General features: G+C 43.0%; 1 long non-coding RNA gene across 1 annotated transcript; it reads left to right on the top strand.

The window, feature by feature from the left end:
* Positions 1-3711: 3711 nt before the first annotated feature.
* Positions 3712-9649, top strand: LOC117663495 (uncharacterized). The gene is made up of 2 exons (XR_004590721.3): positions 3712-4116; positions 9328-9649. It is a non-coding gene; the product is annotated as an uncharacterized LOC117663495 (long non-coding RNA).
* Positions 9650-15164: the final 5515 nt, after the last annotated feature.

Genomic DNA, 15164 nt, shown 5'->3' with positions numbered 1-15164 from the left:
ACATAGTAACAAGGTCAGCCAATGAATAGGCATAGCAACTAAATCAGCCAATTGGGAGCTGAGACAGATTGGGGCCAGGGTGTGTCTTAGTCTGCAGCTTCTGATTCTGTGCAGAGAAACGAAACTGAAATCAGTGTGTACATGTTGCCTGCTCTGCTGAAAATGAAACTGTTCTCTCCTGCCTTATGTTGAAACTGCTACTACATTGAAGAAGAACTTTGATATTGGTATTGTAAATACTTCATCTATTATTATGTATATAAAGAAGTTAATGAATCCTGTTGAATCAGTTTATCTGTGTGTGCTTCTGGATTTGATTTTTGCAAGAAACTCTGACATAATCTTTGCCTAATTTAATAAACAATATCTCCTTTCAGTTCAGTGAGACTTATTCTCTGTTCAGTAGGTTTAGGATTGTAACCAAAATCAAGGATAGGTTTAAGAACCAATAAAAGTGCCGATGTCTGAAAGTGGGGCTAAACCAAAAAGTGGATTTCTGCCATTTTTCTGTCTTTCACATACTTTTTTTTAAAAAAAAAATTGATTTATATGCCGTCCTTCTCCGGAGACTCAGGGCAGCTTACAATGCGTTAAGCAATAGCCTTCATACTTTTGTATATTTATACAAAGTCAGCTTATTGCCCCCACAAACTGGGTCCTCATTTTACCTACCTTAGAAAGGATGGAAGGCTGAGTCAACCTTGGGCCTGGTGAGATTTGAACTTACAGTAATTGCAGACAGCTGGTGTTAATCACAATGCTTTAGTCTGCTGAGCCACTAGGCCCCTGGGAGATGATCTGTAATATACACTTACCATGTTCAGACAACCAAATTTTTACTAAGTTAACCTACATTAGTTTCTGCATTTGAAAAATATATTGAATCAAACTATCAAACAGGCTGAGTTCCCACACAACATATTAAATCATAAAATGCCCCAATCAAGATTAAAACCCGTCAAGTTCAACATGTGAATTCAAACTTTAAGTTGTTATCTGACTTGGATAAGCATTATTTGTTATAATGTAATTTCCCCATGTCTAGAGATGGAGCAAATACAAAAGGACTCAAGTATAAATTGCATATAAATGTGCCCTAGATATTTCCAGCAACTCCAAAAACTCCTTTTTTGGCCAACATATTGTCATTCTTTGACATTTAGAACAAAGATATCCTCATTCAGTGAACACAAGGATACATTCACAACAGGGCTGATGTAGATGCCAAAGTGGCACAAAATTTTCCTATACTGGAAGGCAGGCAAACAACTGCTGAAGTTTCTTCTTCTTCTTCTTCTTCTTCTTCTTCTTCTTCTTCTTCTTCTTCTTCTTCTTCTTCTTCTTCTTCTTCTTCTTCTTCTTCTTCTTCTTCTTCTTCTTCTTCTTCCTCTTCCCCTTCCCCTTCCCCTTCCTCCTCCTCCTCCTCCTCCTCCTCCTCCTCCTCCTCCTCCTCCTCCTCCTCCTCCTCCTCCTCCTCCTCCTCTTCTTCTTCTTCTTCTTCTTCTTCTTCTTCTTCTTCTTCTTCTTCTTCTTCTTCTTCTTCTTCTTCTCCTCCTCCTCCTCCTCCTCCTCCTCCTCCTCCTCCTCCTCCTTCTCCTTCTCCTTCTCCTGCTTCTTCTTCTGCTTCTTCTGCTTCTCCTCCTCCTCCTCCTGGGTGGGGAACCATGGCCCTTTTATGACTTGTGGATTCAGGAATTCTGGGAGTAGGAGTCCACAAGTCATAAAAGGGCCATGGTTCTAACCCCTCTTCTAACAAGACTTTTGTACCCTTTGCTCACTTTGCCATTATTGTTGTTTCCTGGATAATAGGCACCCTCGTAAAGTATGGGCTGCACTTTTTAGGAATGTCTATGGTGCCTATTAAGAGCCAATTTGGTGTAAGAGGTTAAGGCATCAGGCTGGACAGTGAAAGATAATGAGTTCTAGTCCTGCCTTCGACACAAAAGAGCTGGACAATTCTGGGGTGGGGCAGTCACTATCTCTCAGCCTTAAGAAAGAGGCAAGGGTAAAACACTTCTGAAAAACATTGCCAAGAAAATTGTAAGGACTTGTCCAGGCAATCTCCGAGAATCAGTAATTATTGAATTTGGGGGTGGTGCAGGGTGGAAGTGTTCCTATGAAGGATTATAATCGTTGTTGGAAAAAGAGAGATTTCCTGGAGAAGCATTTGTCTTGCATCAAAGTAACATCTAAGCCTTGAACCCTGAAATCTTCTGCTTCATCTCCCTGTGGGGATGAATTACAAACTGTCTGCTGAAACTTTGATTTTGCCCCGCTTGGTACTGCTTGACTGAAATCTGAACTCTTGCTTTGAAACTTTCACTGGAGCCTGACTATTTTTCCTGTGTATATTTAATTGGGGCTATCACTTGAAAGGGTATACAAAATCTTAGGGATTTTTTTTTAAAAAAACCCATAAATATTCACTATAACTTTAAGTATAATTAGTCAGTCTACAGCCTTCCGTCTTGGAGTACTGAAGTTCTGAAAAAAAAATACTTCAAAAAATCATTATAACTTGATGACCGTATTATGGAAATATATTCTTTACATAGTTTCTACAATGAGAAGCTTGGACATTTCTACCAGTTCTGATTGTAGTTCTAGGTACTGAGCAGAGGTGGGTTTCAGCAGGTTCTGACCAGTTCTGGAGAACCGGTAGTAGAAATTTTGAATAGTTCGGAGAACTGGTAAATACCACCTCTGGCTGACTCCGCTCCCATCTATTTTCTGCCTCCCGAGTCCTAGCTGATTGGGAGGAAATGGAGACTTTACAGTATCCTTCCCAAAAGTGAGGTGGGAATGAAGATTTTACAGTATCCTTCCCCTGCCACGCCCACCAAGCCACACCCACAGAACTGGTAAAAATTCTGACTGGGCCTGCCCCCATCTATTCTCTGCCTCCCGAGTCCTAGCTGATTGGGAGGAAATGGGGATTTTGCAGTATCCTTCCCTTGGAGTGGGGAGGGAATGGAGATTTTATAGTAACCTTCCCCTGCCATGCCCACCAAGCCATGCCAACCAAGCCATGCCCACCAAGCAATGCCACACCCACCAAGCCACACCCACAGAACCGGTAGTAAAAAAATTTAAAACCCACCACTGGTACTGAGGTTGCAAACTGATGATGCTCTTTCCATCTGGGTGATAAGAACATGTTGTCTCACGGCTCATGAAAAAGGCCAGCTTTGTTAACGATATGCAATTAAAACTTGCAAATCAACATGGCCTTCAGCTCACAATATGTCCCCCATGTAGCCCTTGGTAATCAACAAGCTGGTCATTCCAGAGTTAAACACATTCATTTGTCTGACATCTCAATTTGAGTTGCTCTAATTCATGACATTTCAACTCGGGCTGTCTTGATTCATCTGTTGGCACTAGCTGAGTTCAGCGAGTCGGGGCCAGAAGTAAGAGGGAAATCTTCAGCAAATCCTAGTCGAATAAATACATGAATTCAGTTGTCTGTAAAATTATATGAGGACTTTAAAAGACTCCATAAGTATTTTAAAAAAATGTTAAGCTTTAAAAAGAATACTGCATGTAACTTAAAACTCCACTCTTCTATAATAACGAGAATTCTTCCTGGAACAATCTTGCCGGCCCATCTGTTAAGCAGGGCATATAAATTTCATATGATCTTTTCTGGGTTGTGAAGCAGACTATTTATTTTGTTCTGTTTTTCAGGCACTACTAATCCTTCCCTAAAATGACATTTAAAAAACCAGAACCACTCAAATGGAGGTAATAAATCAGCAACCTAACAGGAGCAGAAAATGCAGCATAATAGCAGTCATTAAAACAAATTCATACTTGACACCTGGGGAAATAATAGGCCTTAAATGCAGAAGAGGATTCTACAGCTGGGGAGCCATCAGTTTGAAGACCTATCTCAATATAACCTATCATACTGTGATGGCAGAGGACCTTCTGAAATGGCTTTCCTGGTGTGCATCTGCTAAGAGATTAAAGTTTGCCAAAGAAGAACTTTCCAGCATCTCAGAACTGGGATTGCCCATCATGGGGATGAGGATATACAAAGATTTCCTAGCTGAAACACCTTTGTTATGAAGTGACTGCCATTCGGAAGCTTCTGCTAACTTTAAGCTCAATGAGGTGAGGTTTCTTTTCTTGAGCTAAAGAGCTGGATGGTATAAATGTAAAGGTTCCCCTCGCACATATGTGCTAGTCATTCCTGACTCTAGGGGGCAGTGCTCATCTCCGTTTCAAAGCCGAAGAGCCAGCGCTGTCCGAAGACGTCTCCATGGTCATGTGGCCAGCATGACTAAATGCCAAAGGCACACAGAACTCTGTTACCTTCCCACCAAAGGTGGTCCCTATTTTTCTACTTGTATTTGTTACATGCTTTCGAACTGCTAGGTTGGCAGAAGCTGGGGCAAGTAACGGAAGCTCACCCCGTTATGCGGCACTAGGAATTCGAACTGCTGAACTGCCGACCTTTCAATCGACAAGCTCAGCATCTTAAAGGGGAGATTAATCCTAGAGAGGAAAACAATAGTAAACTTAGACAAGATCATGCAGGATAAGGATAGATCAATGACAAAATAGTTAAGTCAGTGATCTCTCTTGGGATAATATAAGGCTGTAGAGGCTGGGCACTGAGAAAGGACAAGGGAAGAAAATAGATCCCTTTGAATTATGGATCAGGAAACAGTTACCAAGAGCATCATGATCTGCAAGAAGAACCTATCAATCAGTCCTGGGCCAAATAAAGACTGATTGCTCCCTTCAGGCAATGATCAGCAATCAGGAAGTCAAAGACATTGGATGTGTGATGCAAGAGAATGATGGACTTTAAAAATGACTCCACTTGGCAAGGTTGAGGAACGGAGAAGGGAAGATAATGGATAAGACCAAAGAGATTACTGTGACGACCTTGGGAAAAGTATGAAATATTACTTAAGACAGGTTGAGATGACAAGCATTAGCCATACAGCCCCCAGGACTGAGTGGCTAAGATTCTGAGCTTGTTGATCAAAAGGTTGGCAGTTCAGCAGTTCAAATCCCTAGTGCCGCATTACGGGGTGAGCTCCCGTTACTTGTCCCAGCTTCTGCCAACCTAGCAGTTCGAAAGCACGTAAAAAATGCAAGTAGAAAAAATAGGGACCACCTTTGGTGGGAAGGCAACAGCGTTCCGTGAGCCTTTGGCATTTAGTCATGCCGGCCACATGACCACGGAGACGTCTTCGGACAGCACTGGCTCTTCGGCTTTGAAACGGAGATGACCATCGCCCCCTAGTGTTGGGAACGACTAGCACATATGTGCAAGGGGATCCTTTACTTTTTACCTCTTCTTATATGCTTCTGAATGTGTTTTATGTTAAACTTTGGAGTTTTGTTCTGGAGAAATTAATATTTTTTCATCATTTTGCACTCACCCACCTCAATTTCTGGTTCCATTTCTGGGCGCCACTTTTTCAGAGACATTCAGTAGATGCTATTTGCTGTATGTGCAAATAAGGTATGTTCAGGGACTGGGACTTAAATCCATAAGGAATTTATTCATCATCAATGTTTCTCTGCCCTTCCAATTACTCCTCTCTAGGTGATTCATGAAGTATTTTTTAAAGTGAAACTGTAAAGAAATTCATCAGTGTAATTTAAAAAAAATGTACTACTGATTAGACAGAAAGCAAAGATAGGTCAGTGATGGCTAACCTTTTCCAGACCAAGTGCCCAAAGCGCGCGCATCCTCGAACCCCCAAAATGTGTCCCCACCCCGCACATGCACGTGCAGCCCCATGCATGAGCCCCCATGCATGCGTCTGTGCCCCCTGCATGTGCCCCACCCTGCACATGCATGTGCCCCCCCACGTCCCGCCCCCATGCATGCACGGCAGAGGCACGACGACCAGCTGGCTAGCGGGAGGCATGCGCGCATGCACAGTGGAGCTGAACTGGGGCAATGGCTTGCGTATCCACAGAGAGGGCGCTGTGTGCCACCTGTGGCACGTGCGCCATAGGTTTTCCATCACGGGCATAGGTGTTACTCTTTGAAGACTTATTAAAAAATCTGTTTTAATGTTGTGGCCCGTCAGCGGCCTGTGCAGTTAGTAGCTGATTCCGACAGCAAGGAGGCTGGTGTGCTGCGCCAGCAGCCTGTGCAGCTGGCGCTTGAGTCAAACAGTGAGGAGGCTGGAGAAGATGTGGTGCCAGAGGTGGGGATTCAGCCAGGGCCTTCAGAATCTCCAGAAGCTCCCTTAAGTGAAGAGGAAGAAGAGGAGGAGCCTCTTCTCGATGCACGAGTGTGCAGAGCTGTTAAAAGTCAGGAGTGGCTTCTCAGGAGGTCTCCTCGAGAGTAAGGCTTGGGGCTAATTGGCCACTCCCCTAGCCTATTTAAGGAAGGACAACGACTGATGCAATTTGCAGGAAACAACTTCGTTCATATTCCTTCGCGTCTTGATTCCAGAAACGTTTGATTCGGCTCTTGTTTATCTCTTGTCAGTTTTCCTGCAAACTGCTTCTGGGCATTCTGCCAACCACAGTAAGATTACGGTTATCTGAAATACTGTGTCTCAAAATTGAATTATTATTCTTTGGATTCTTGTCGGCTGTTAATGAAGTTAAATTAATAGCCCTTGTTCAGAAAAGACTGATTTAAACTGTACTTGTGTTCGAACAACTACTAAGAAAGCTCATTAGTAGTCCTTAATTAGTAAATTAAGGTTTGTACGGACTTTGTGTGTGTTGCGTTCTTTGGGGTCCGTAGCTGGGGCAGAACATTTAATTGCTTTCCAAAACTGTGTAATACTTACAGAAATTTGAGAGGGAAGGGATATTTCAGAAGAGGAGGGCAACAAATTATATTAGTATTATTAAAGATTTAATCTTCAATTTGATTCACAGTCTGGGACTGGTAAAAACAATAGTAATGTCAGGCGTGTTGTGGGCCATATCTATGACACCTTGGCACAGGGGTGGGTTCTACTTACCTTTACTACCAGTTTGCAATTGGAGCACATGCTTTCTTGCTTCTGCACATGTGCAGATCATCCATTAGATATCTGGGCGAGTGGGCAGAGCCTCCTGCTGCTTTTACTACCAGTTCGCAAAAACCAGACAGAACCAGGAGCAACCCACTACTGCCTTGGCACCACCATCTCAGCACCACCATCTTGTCACAGACATGTCGCCATGGCAACCTTGGTGTGACTATCTCGGCACCCATCTCGGCATGGGACAAATCGCTGTGGGAAACTCAATGAGGGACAATTCAACGCACTCCCCCTGTGACATCTCCCTTCATTGACCACAGTGTCTCTGGATCCAGCCTCCTGCAGGTGCAGCCAGTCAATGGGCCTGGAACAAGTCCACTTCATGCTCCTGTCTGTGGTGTCACCATCCCTGCCAGGGGTGAAATGCTCCTGGTTCGGACCGGATCACCCGATCTGGTAGCAATGGAGGCGGGTGGTTTGGAGAACCGGTAGCAAAAATCCCTGCCCCCCACCCCATGCCCAGCTGAGCCATGCGATCATCAGAGGCTTTTTTTCTTTTAAATGCCTCTGACGATCCCAGCTGAGTTGCCTGATCGTCAGAGGCATTTAAAAGAAAAAAAGCCTCTGCCGATCAGGCAACTCAGCTGGGATCGTCAGAGCCTTTTGAAAGCATTTTTTTATACCCTCTTCACTGAAAAAATGGAAATAGAAAAAATGGTTTTAAAAGTTTTTTTAAAAAATGGCCACGCCCACCCAGTCACATTACGCCCCCCCCCCCCCAAGTCACGTCCACAGAACCGGTAGTAACAAATTTTAGATTTCACCACTGATCCCTGCCCATGTGTGAGAGGTGCATCCAGGCTGCTGCCTACCCATCAGGGAAGCCTATTAGAACTATTAGACATGTTCAAGTAGAGATTGGTTATATCAGCAATATTTCAAGTTAGATTCCTACATTTCTCAAAAAGTTGGGATTTATGACTTCCATACTCCTTCATCTCCAGATTTTGTAATAGCAAAGGCAAGAATATCTTAATAAGCAGGCAGGCAAGAAAATACATTTATTGATGAACTCACAGATGGCTTGGTAAAGGGCTAAATAGACTCCTCTTGGATTCAATAGCCATTTCTCGTTAGCACCAAACAATGCCCTTGAATGCAAAAGCAAGGCAACAGATATTTCTCATAATGCTTTCTAAATGTTTATTTCCTCCAAGATATAGGCAGCAATCAGACTATTCCTGTAATATAATTCAATTTATATACCTGCTTAGTAGGCCAAAAGCCCTACTAAGCAGGTATATACAAAAGTATGACGGCTATTGCTTAACGCATTGTAAGCTGCCCTGAGTCTCCGGAGAAGGGCGGCATATCAATCGAACCAATAAATAAATAAATAAATTAATTAATAAGTTAACTGGCTTCCCCATTGATTTTGCTGGTCAGAAGGTGATTACATGATCCCAGGACACTGCAACCATCATAAATCACAGCTAGTTGAATCTGGAATGCTGCTGATTGCTATGAAAGTTCAAGGAGATAGTCAGTGCTTTCACTTTTTAATCTTTTACAGCAGTTATCTCAAAGTTTCTGGTTGGTTTTGCTTCCCTGTTTGATGTTGAATGTAGGTCTTTCAAACATCCCTACCAAGCAGTTGAATAAACCTCCACTTTTGATTGGCGTCTTGACTGAATCACAGGATTCATGCACATTGGGAAAAGCAGCAACATTTTTCTCAGGCCAAGAATGATCTTCTCTCAGTTGTTGCCTCCCTCCCATTCTTCCATCATCAAGAAGGAAGTCAAGACACAAATATTACAGGAAGGAATAAACAGATATTTAACTATTTTATACTTGCCTTTAAAAAAAAAAAGAAAAGAACATATCTTCACTGCAGTAGTGTCTGAATGAACAAGACATTTATTTCAGGTTTCAGGTTTGTTTATGTATTAAATGATACGGAATTTATTTCTGGGCTGGTTTTTCCATTGCTCTTGATGAAGGTTGAATCATTTCTGTTATTTCTATAATCTAATAAAGCATAAAGCTTTATAAAGCCCCATTGATTCCACCAGTAGTGAAAGAATAGAATAGAATAGAATAGAATAGAATAGAATAGAATAGAATAGAATAGAATAGAATAGAATAGAATAGAATAGAATAGAATAGAATAATAGATCTTTATTTTCCCTCCATACATTTTGGAGAGCACCAATGTGGGAAAACATGGCTTATGGGTTCTACATAATAAAGCTGACATAATGTGACCTTAAAAGAATAAACAGGCTAAGATATTGGTTTCAATATCCTATATCATTAAAGAAAATTTTCCTTTATTCCCAATGACCTTTCAATTAATGTTGCCTTACAGGTCCAACTTGAATCTTCTTGGCATTTCATTAGTAGTAATATTATTTGGAACAAGTCCACGTGGGTTTATAATGGATCATTACCAAAATCTCAAAGGAAGTGAAAGAGAGAAGTAAAATAAAATTAAAAAACCCTGGAAAATCTCTGGAGATCTTAATAAACTACGAGATTCTAATAAACAAGAAAACATATGGATTCAACTCTCTTTGGAGGAATGAGCTTTTGTTTAATTGGAACAAAAATGGGATTTGTACTAAGCTTGGATATACTGTAAGGGAATACCAAATGAAAACACTAAAAATAAATTAAAAGCTTTAACGTCGGCTCTTTCATGACTGTACTTCCCTTTCCTTAAAATATACAAAAGAAACGAACGTCCTCCCTCTTCTTTTGCAGAAATGAAAGGACCACGATGAAATAAAACCTATTTTACAGCAAACTATGGAATATTTCAAAGATAACCATTGCCATACATTAAGTGGCCCTCATTATCATGAACTTAAAAGGAGCCAGAGAGAAAAGAAGCGGGGGGGAGAGAAAAGGAAAGGAATGTTGTTCACTCTCGTCTCTCGTGAGCAGTTTCTTTGGGAGAGGCACCTTGATTTCTGAATAATTCTGAGGAAGCCAATTTGATGTATGAGGCTGACAGCCTCTCTGCTGGCTTGTCAGAAAAGGGCATATCATTGAAAAGTCCAAAGGAGCTAAAAATGACAGGAATGACAGCTCAGCTGAAACACCGGGGAGGGCAATGAATGATTCCTCAAGTAATCTGGAAATATTACATTACACACATACACAAACATACGCAACTAGTCTGGGAACAACGATGCCTCGTTGCTGCTGTGGTCTTGGGATCCAGAGGGACCAGGAAGATTTTTCTCTTAATTTGGTGAAATCAGCAATTCACCCCAGTGATGAAATGTAAAATTTGTTACTACCGGTTCTGTGGGTGTGGCTTGATGGGGGGTAATGTGACTGGATGGGCGTGGCCAACTTTAAAAAAAAAAAACTTTTAAAAGCATTTTTTCTACGGCCAAAAAAAAATGCTTTTAAAAGTAAAAAAGAAAGCCTCTGATGATCGTGCGGCTCAGCTGGGCATGGGCAGGGATTTTTGCTACTGGTTCTCCAAGCCATCCCCCGTCATCACTACCAGATCAGGTGATCCGGGCCGAACCGGGAGCATTTCACCCCTGATTCACCCCCTGCAAAGTGCTGGCCCAGCAATGGGATGGCCTAACACTACAGGTGCCAAGACTCCTCTCATGCCTTTTCCACTGGTCACCATGAGGAGGCACTGACTGAGGCCATATAACTTGACCCCCTTAAGAGAGTCATAGTTGCTCCCACTATATATATATATATAAAGGTAAAGGTTTCCCTTGTCCAGTCGTGTCCAACTCTAGGGAGTGGTGCTCATCTCCATTTCTTATACAAGGGAGCCAGCGTGGTCTGAAGACCATATAACCAGCATGACTATTTATTTATTTATTTATTTTTAAATTTGTATACCACCCTTCTCCCTGAGGACTCAGGGTGGTGAACAGCCAAGTAAAAACATAAACTACAAACATTAAAATACAATTAAAAAGATATATATAAATTTGGCCCCATGATTAAAAACAATAACAGACAATTAAAAACATTTTAAAAAGTGTTAGGCCAGCCCGGCTTGCTGGAAAAAGAAGGTTTTAAGGGCACGGCAGAAGGCACCGAGGTCTTGGATTTCCTTATCTCTGGGGGCAGCTGATTCCAGAGGATAGGTGCCCCTACAGAGAAGGCCCTCCCCCTGGGGTGTCACCAGCCTACATTGTTTGGCTGATGGCACCCCGAGGAGGCTCCCTCTCTGTGGGAGCGCACAGGTCGATGGGAGGCCATCGGTAGCAGCAGGCGGTCTCGAAGATAACTAGGCCCTATGCCATGGAGCGCTTTAAAGGTGATAACCAACACTTTGAAGCGCACCCGGAAGACCACTGGGAGCCAGTGCAGCTCACGCAGGACAGGTGTTGTATGGGAGCACCATGCGGCTCCTGTGACTACCCACGCGGCCGCATTCTGGACCAGTTGGAGCCTCCGGGTGCTCTTCAAGGGGAGCCCCATGTAGAGAGCGTTGCAGTAGTCCAAACTATACACCAAAGGTGCACAGAATGTTGTTACCTTCCTACTGAAGTGGTACCTATTTATCTACTCACGTTTGCATCCTTTCAAACTGCTAGATGGGCAGCAGCTGGGGCAAGGAGCTCACCATATTGGGCGGCGCTCAGGTCTCGAACCCAAGCTGTCAGCTGATAAGTTCAGCATCTTTAACCACTTACACACACACCTATAGAGATACAGATACAGATAGGGACAGAGACAGAGGTAGATACACACACACCCCTAGCTTATTGCTGAGTCACAAGTGCCCAAGAATCTGACACTGCTGAGCTCCCTCCATTGAGTTTGCTTGTCAGAAACCAGCTGGGCAGGTCACAAATGGTGATCAAAAGATGTGGAAAAGTCATAAATAAATGCCAACTGCCAAACATCTAAATTTTGATCATGTGATCGTGGGAATGCTGCATGTGAGGAGCAATTGTATTTCACCTTTTTCAGTGCCATTGCAACTTTGAATGGTCAGTAAATGAATGGTTGTAAAATAAGGACTACCTATATCCAGGGGTGAAATCCAGCAGGTTCTGACAGGTTCTGGAGAACCGGTAGTGGAAATTTTGAGTAGTTCAGAGAACCGGCAAATACCACCTCCGGCTGGCTATAGAGTGGGGTGGGAATGGAGAATTTGCAATATCCTTCACCCAGGAGGGGAGGGAATGGAGATTTTGCAGTATCCTTCCCCTGGAATGGGGTGGGAATGGAGATTTTGCAATATCCTTCCCCTGCCACGCCCACCAAGCCACGCCCACAGAACTGGTGGGGAAAAATTTTGGATTTCACCCCTGCCTGTATCAATATTCCATATTACAGGATGCAGTCTTTATTCCTACAATTACAATTGCCTTAGGCATTCTCTTAATACTTTAGCGTGCTATTGTAGTGGGTACCAATTTCTGAGAAGTTAGTAGAAGCCCAAAATAATGCTCTTTGCTGAAACCTCCTGGAAGCTCCAAGGGAGAACGGAAGGTCAAGAGACTGAGCAGGTGAGGGTTTCTAAATACCTAGGTATAATCCTTCAAGACACCGTCATGAAGTGCACCTAGTGATTCTATGATTCCTCATGCCATAAAATGCTTTGGACATTTTAATTTTGTGTTTCACGTTGAACATGGGAAATCTCTTCCTACAGCTTTCACGTTTTTCATAGCGAAATCCCTGGCTCAGCTGCTTTATGGTTCCCAGTTAGGTCCTTATTCAAATTATAGGTAGATGGAAGTGATGCAAACTAAGTTTATCAGAGCACTTCTCCATGCCCCAAGACACATATTAATAAGATCTCTGAGCTTGTCTATTAGTTATTCATTATTGGCTTAAATGACACAATTCTCCAGCTGCCAGGAGTTGGCTTTTATCAGGAATCGTCTTCTGCTGGATACCCTTCTTCATTATCAAGCCAAAGGAAGCAAGATTCTCTAAATCAGTGGTCCCCAATCTCCCCAGCTTTGTGTACCTACAGAGGGGGAGAGGGGATGGTTCTGTTTGATCAGGTTTGCGTGAGTAGTGGGCAAATGGAATTGTGTGTGTGATTGCACACTGCTGATGCAATTGAAGCTGCTTACCTGCTGCTTCTGCGGTCTGGTTCTAACCAGGCTGTAGCCCGGTAGTCAGTTGCCATCCAGAGGTTGAGGACCTCTGCTCTAAAGGTTCAGAGCAGTGGTGAAATCCAAATTTTTTTACTACCAGTTCTGTGGGCATGGCTTGGTGGGCGTGGTGTGGCTTGGTGGGCGTGGCAGGGGAAGGATACCCTGCCACACCCACGAAGGTAAAGTTAAAGGTTCCCCTCGCACACTTTTCTGAAAAGGAAATTGCTGAGAATTTCTTAGAGTTCAGGAAAAATAAAACATCTAATACTAGATGAAATAAATCCAGACTGCTCACTGGAAGCATGTGTGCTAGCCGTTCCCGACTCTAGGGGACAGTGCTCATCTCCGTTTCAAAGCCGAAGAGCCAGTGCTGTCCAAAGATGTCTCCGTGGTCATGTGGCCGGCATGACTCAATGCCAAAGGCGCATGGAACGCTGTTACCTTCCTACCAAAGGTGGTTCCTATTTTTCTACTTGCATTTTTTACGTGCTTTCGAACTGCTAGGTTGGCAGAAGCTGGGACAAGTCATGGGAGCTCACCCCATTATGCGGCACTAGGGATTTGAATTGCTGAACTGCTAAATCTTTGATCGACAAGCTTAGTGTCTTAGCCACTGAGCCACCACGTCCCTTTAATCAAGCCATACCAGCATCTGAATCTATATAAGGGCAAACTCCCAGGTCCTTGTGTTTTACTACAAACAGCTCTCCCACTCCTGACTTGACTTCCCTGTTATCTTTATTTGGATCCTAGGACAGGGGTGAAATCCAGCAGGTTCTGGAGAACCGGTAGCGAAAATTTTGAGTAGTTCGGAGAACCATCAAATACCACCTCTGGCTGACCCCAGAGTGGGGTGGGAATGGAGATTTTGCAGTATCCTTCCCCTGCCATGCCCACCAAGCCACGCCCACAGGGAAACATTCTGAATTTCACCCCTGTCCCAAGGTTACCATTCAACCTGTGCTCAACCTGGAATGTTGTAGATCAGTCAGGTACCTACAGGTAAGAGAGATTCCCAGCTTGAACTGGAGATGAATGTGATTAAGACGGAGACCAATTGCAAATTCCTCCTGAAATTTATAAGCAGATCCAACTGTCTAGATATTGAACTGGAGATATTGCATGTTAAATCCCAGCTCTAATCTCAATGTCTAATTGATCAGGTGTTTAAATCAAGATTTATCTATTGTGCTTAGCTGATAGCATAATTGTCCTAGGTTGATCAGATTCAATATCAGTATTAAGCATGCAAGTATAAATATTACACTTGCTCGTAATCAACAATGCATAAGTCTATTAACTAGGCAGGAATAAGCATTACCAGAATTATCATAGACTTGGTTATGAGATGCCTCTATTATTTAAAGATAGTGTAATCTAAAGAATAAAGATTGAAATAATGGAATGGGGATTAATACCACTGAAAATATTCTGAAAACACTTGTGGAGTAAAATTTTAAGACTGACATACAATAAGGGATAACAGAGATGCTGTGAGTGTAGGGTAGAGAGGAAGGAACAGCATGGAAACTAGACAGCAGGCTGGGAAGGGTATAGAATGGGGAAATGTTATAAGTAGTATTGGAAGACTGAAGCCAACTGTTCTTAGTACCTTGGTTTAAAGTGCTATCACAATCCAGATTTTTGGGATAGGATGGTGGTTGGATTACTAGCCAGGAAGGATGTGGCTTATCTACTGGATCCTGCTAACAGGAGGAGGTAATAGAGACTTGATGATCCTGGCAAATCATGACCAGACCATGATGTTTCCCAACTCCCAACTATGGCCATCAGTTGAACTAGAAGACCTCCAAGCTTCCTTTCAAATGTGTTATTCTGTATTCTGTGCCAAAAAAAAGTAATTACTGTATTTTTCAGAGTATAAGACACACTTTTCCCCCAGTAAAAGAGGTGAAAATTTGGGTGCGTCTTTACACCGAATGTAGCCCCGTCTACCCGCCAGGCCCTGGAAAATGGGGCACGCAGAAAGGGCAATAGGCTATGGCAATCCCTGCAGCCTGAAACAGCTGATCTTCGGGAGGCCGATCCAACCGTCAATCAGCTGCTTGTGTTAATCAGGCTGTGCTGAAGCTGAAGCTGAAGC

This window comes from Pantherophis guttatus, chromosome 10 (assembly GCF_059756535.1).
Source record: "Pantherophis guttatus breed Tessera chromosome 10, ASM5975653v1, whole genome shotgun sequence".
Classification (NCBI taxonomy): domain Eukaryota; kingdom Metazoa; phylum Chordata; class Lepidosauria; order Squamata; family Colubridae; genus Pantherophis; species Pantherophis guttatus.
The sequence above is the reverse complement of the archived record's forward strand: the minus strand, read 5'-3'. Positions and strand labels throughout refer to the sequence as shown.